Below are 5,000 nucleotides of genomic sequence, written 5' to 3'. Positions count from 1 at the left end.
ATGCCGATGCTGAGCGGTCAGCTAGGAGGCGCTCCATCCATGTCGGTACCGGTGAGCGTTGCACTCGCAGTCGCAAGAACGTACGGCAAGTATATTACCTGGAAGAGTCAATGACAGTCCACGCCCCCCTGCGTGGGAAGAGTCTTTCTAGGCCATGACCCACCGGAAGGGCGCAGCGTCCCCCACCCCAGACATGTGACGTCACACCATCGGTATTGACGACTAGACTGATTCCTTATAATCATTTGCCATACACCGGTGGAAGCTGCCGAGACGAGTAACTACATAGCGGGCTCGCCGTGTCACTAATGTACAGAGATACAACAGTTTCGACTGGAACCGGATTAAACGTATACACGGCGCTGATTAGTAATAGATAGAGCCATCAGAATACAGATAATGTATACAACTGTCCGTATACATGCTGAAAGACTCTGCTCACAATCACAACCACACGTCAGCCACACACCCTTATCACGCACTACTCTCTGCCTGTAACACGCACACAGACAATATGTAAGCACCAGCATGGAACAACACCCAGTGCATCCTCTCCGCCACATTAGACAATCCACACTGTCATAACCAGACTGGGAGGTCCACTCAGAAAACAGAATATCCCACCCACCCGACAACCACCATTGCTCAGCCAAGCCACCAACACCCACACATGTCCTACACAGGGGTGCACCCAACATCACAATACTGCCTCCTCTCACAGCACACAAACAATGGCAGGAATGAAAGACACAGGTCTGCCACAAGCATGGAATGAGAGCGCCGCCTGTCATGAGCCAAAGGTGCATCCTGACGTGGCAAATCAGATGATGCCGCAGGCATCCACTTACTATAATCACAATCAACAAACCGGCCGCCCCGCCCCGCCCCCCATTAAACCTTTCCTTACAACAATGTGTACCTTAACCTAACCTATATCGTACCGTAACCTAACCTATATCGTACCGTAACCTAACCTATGTCGTACCGTAACCTAACCTATGTCGTACCGTAACCTAACCTATGTCGTACCGTAACCTAACCTATGTCGTACCGTAACCTAACCTATGTCGTACCGTAACCTAACCTATGTCGTACCGTAACCTAACCTATGTCGTACCGTAACCTAACCTATGTCGTACCGTAACCTAACCTATGTCGTACCGTAACCTAACCTATGTCGTACCGTAACCTAACCTATGTCGTACCTTAACCTAACCTATGTCGTACCTTAACCTAACCTATGTCGTACCTTAACCTAACCTATGTCGTACCTTAACCTAACCTATGTCGTACCTTAACCTAACCTATGTCGTACCTTAACCTAACCTATGTCGTACCTTAACCTAACCTATGTCGTACCTTAACCTAACCTATGTCGTACCTTAACCTAACCTATGTCGTACCTTAACCTAACCTATGTCGTACCTTAACCTAACCTATGTCGTACCTTAACCTAACCTATGTCGTACCTTAACCTAACCTATGTCGTACCTTAACCTAACCTATGTCGTACCTTAACCTAACCTATGTCGTACCTTAACCTAACCTATGTCGTACCTTAACCTAACCTATGTCGTACCTTAACCTAACCTATGTCGTACCTTAACCTAACCTATGTCGTACCTTAACCTAACCTATGTCGTACCTTAACCTAACCTATGTCGTACCTTAACCTAACCTATGTCGTACCTTAACCTAACCTATGTCGTACCTTAACCTAACCTATGTCGTACCTTAACCTAACCTATGTCGTACCTTAACCTAACCTATGTCGTACCTTAACCTAACCTATGTCGTACCTTAACCTAACCTATGTCGTACCTTAACCTAACCTATGTCGTACCTTAACCTAACCTATGTCGTACCTTAACCTAACCTATGTCGTACCTTAACCTAACCTATGTCGTACCTTAACCTAACCTATGTCGTACCTTAACCTAACCTGTATTGCGCCTTAACCTAACCTGTATTGCGCCTTAACCTAACCTGTATTGCGCCTTAACGTAACCTGTATTGCGCCTTAACGTAACCTGTATTGCGCCTTAACGTAACCTGTATTGCGCCTTAACGTAACCTGTATTGCGCCTTAACGTAACCTGTATTGCGCCTTAACGTAACCTGTATTGCGCCTTAACGTAACCTGTATTGCGCCTTAACGTAACCTGTATTGCGCCTTAACGTAACCTGTATTGCGCCTTAACGTAACCTGTATTGCGCCTTAACGTAACCTGTATTGCGCCTTAACGTAACCTGTATTGCGCCTTAACGTAACCTGTATTGCGCCTTAACGTAACCTGTATTGCGCCTTAACGTAACCTGTATTGCGCCTTAACGTAACCTGTATTGCGCCTTAACGTAACCTGTATTGCGCCTTAACGTAACCTGTATTGCGCCTTAACGTAACCTGTATTGCGCCTTAACGTAACCTGCATTGCGCCTTAACGTAACCTGCATTGCGCCTTAACGTAACCTGTATTGCGCCTTAACGTAACCTGTATTGCGCCTTAACGTAACCTGTATTGCGCCTTAACGTAACCTGTATTGCGCCTTAACGTAACCTGTATTGCGCCTTAACGTAACCTGTATTGCGCCTTAACGTAACCTGTATTGCGCCTTAACGTAACCTGTATTGCGCCTTAACGTAACCTGTATTGCGCCTTAACGTAACCGATATTGCGCCTTAACGTAACCTATATTGCGCCGTAACGTAACCTATATTGCGCCGTAACGTAACCCACATTGCCCCTTAACGTAACCCACATTGCCCCTTAACGTAACCCACATTGCCCCTTAACGTAACCCAACACACGTTGGGCCTTAACCCAACACACGTTGGGCCTTAACCCAACACACGTTGGGCCTTAACCCAACACACGTTGGGCCTTAACCCAACACACGTTGGGCCTTAACCCAACACACGTTGGGCCTTAACCCAACACACGTTGGGCCTTAACCCAACACACGTTGGGCCTTAACCCAACACACGTTGGGCCTTAACCCAACACACGTTGGGCCTTAACCCAACACACGTTGGGCCTTAACCCAACACACGTTGGGCCTTAACCCAACACACGTTGGGCCTTAACCTGCTCTGTAATTGTCATACGACGCGTTAAATTAGTGTAGTGTTGCCTAACTGCAACCCCCGCAATATAGTTTGCTACTCGCACTGCCCGGTCCCCAGTGTATCGCTTCATGTTAAACACCTTGCAGCTATACACTGTAATGTGGATGGCAGCAGGACGTACATGCTCAATGCCCTTTGCAGTTGTTCATTGGCATTTGCAGTTGTTCATTGGCATTCGCATGTGCGAAGCACTTAGCCTACGCTGTGGTACGGCCTGTGTCAACTGTCCGCTGATGTTGTACGTCCAAATCACACACTGTACTGCACATTGGTCCTCATGTACTGAATGATACATCGTGGTACATGTGACCGTACAACGACTGCGCCAACAACGGCGAACCATGCGGTCCAAATGTTGTGCACTCAGCTACGTGTCGTCTCCCTATAAGAGCTGGATTGCAGTGTGGTATGCCCTGGATGGCGATCAGCATGAGCCGTCTGTTGATGTAGTGGCGCGTGTTGTCAGACGTAGTCGTCTCTTCTCACACACCGTGATAGCATGGTGCACTGCGTTCCACATCTGCGACATGCGACAGAGGCCGGTTGACAGTCGTTCGCGCAATGGACATCGCATACGTACGGGGGCCACCTTCCACGTGTTCGCGAAGCGTGCACATGTTGTTGCGTGTATGTGGGCAGACATAGTGTGTCGTGACACCTGACACAGGCATGCAACAATCGTTGAATTTGCAAATGGCGATGGACGCCTACGTTTGCTGGTGACGTTATGCAAATGAACAACTGGTAAACCGTTGTGGTGCGGTTGTTCTCGCTAGAGGTGAATCAGTGATGGCGACGATCGGTTGAGCTACCAACCGGTTGTTCCAGCGATACCCACCATGCCCACGAACGTGAATGGCATCTGGGTGTGAAGCGATACGCGGCGGTGGCTGGGTGGGACCGTCCCCGGCCGGTGAGGGGGGGCCTCCCGGCGTGCTGGCCGCGCGGTGCGTGGGCGCACGCGCTACAGCCGGCTGGTGGGGGCGGCCAGTGGCAGGCGCGCCGGCCGACGGAGGCGGCAGGCGGCGCAGCTGCGCGCCGGCGCACCCTGCACGCGGCGCCGTGCGGCCAAAGTAGGTCCTCGCGGGCCCGGTGCGAAGCGCGGTGGACATCTGCAGTGTGCTGGTCCGATTGAGGACTGTGTGCGCTGAGGATGCGCCGCCGCCCGGCGCTCGGCGCCGCGACGCCGTCTGCTGCTCGGTCGCCTCTGCGGTTCTCGCAGGTGGTTTGTATCGCAGCTGTGCGGACGTGTTGGCGCGTGCGCTGTGCTGGGAGAGTTCGCTTCGGCACCCAAGTGGGGCTTTTGTCCTTCTGTGGCGCTGGCGTTGGAGCTGCCGGTCACCGTAGGTGGCGCGTGTTGTCTCCCGCCGGCAATGCCACGACAGCACGCTCCCGGGCCTCTGTCGGCAGCGGCAAGCTCAGTTGGGAGCACGGGTGGTCGCACCTAAAGCGTCTACTCGCCAAACTCCGGGCGATTGCGCCTCTCTCGAACCCGACCAAGTACTTAGGACGGCGCTGCGCGCCGCCGGGACCTGAGAGGGTTTCGAGGTGTATTGTGCAGGGGAGCTCAGCCTCCTCCTGTTTGCAGAATAATTGAGCGGACGCTTGCGTGTTCGCGCGGGCCCCCGGGACACACTCCCGGGCGGCCGGCTGCTCAGCTCTAGTTGACGCAGCTCCCTGGTTGATCCTGCCAGTAGTCATATGCTTGTCTCAAAGATTAAGCCATGCATGTCTCAGTACAAGCCGCATTAAGGTGAAACCGCGAATGGCTCATTAAATCAGTTATGGTTCCTTAGATCGTACCCACGTTACTTGGATAACTGTGGTAATTCTAGAGCTAATACATGCAAACAGAGTCCCGACCAGAGATGGA

The 5,000-nt window shown here is 51.6% G+C and overlaps 1 non-coding gene across 1 annotated transcript in view; it reads left to right on the top strand.

The window, feature by feature from the left end:
- The first annotated feature begins 4,801 nt into the window (after positions 1-4,801).
- The window catches only part of LOC124576038, a 1,910-nt gene continuing 1,711 nt past the window's right edge, over positions 4,802-5,000 (top strand). Inside the window, exon 1 of the ribosomal RNA XR_006972462.1 lies at positions 4,802-5,000. This exon is cut by the window's right edge and continues 1,711 nt beyond it. This is a non-coding gene — a ribosomal RNA (small subunit ribosomal RNA).

Source organism: Schistocerca americana, unplaced genomic scaffold, assembly GCF_021461395.2.
Source record: "Schistocerca americana isolate TAMUIC-IGC-003095 unplaced genomic scaffold, iqSchAmer2.1 HiC_scaffold_243, whole genome shotgun sequence".
Taxonomy (NCBI): domain Eukaryota; kingdom Metazoa; phylum Arthropoda; class Insecta; order Orthoptera; family Acrididae; genus Schistocerca; species Schistocerca americana.
The sequence above is the reverse complement of the archived record's forward strand: the minus strand, read 5'-3'. Positions and strand labels throughout refer to the sequence as shown.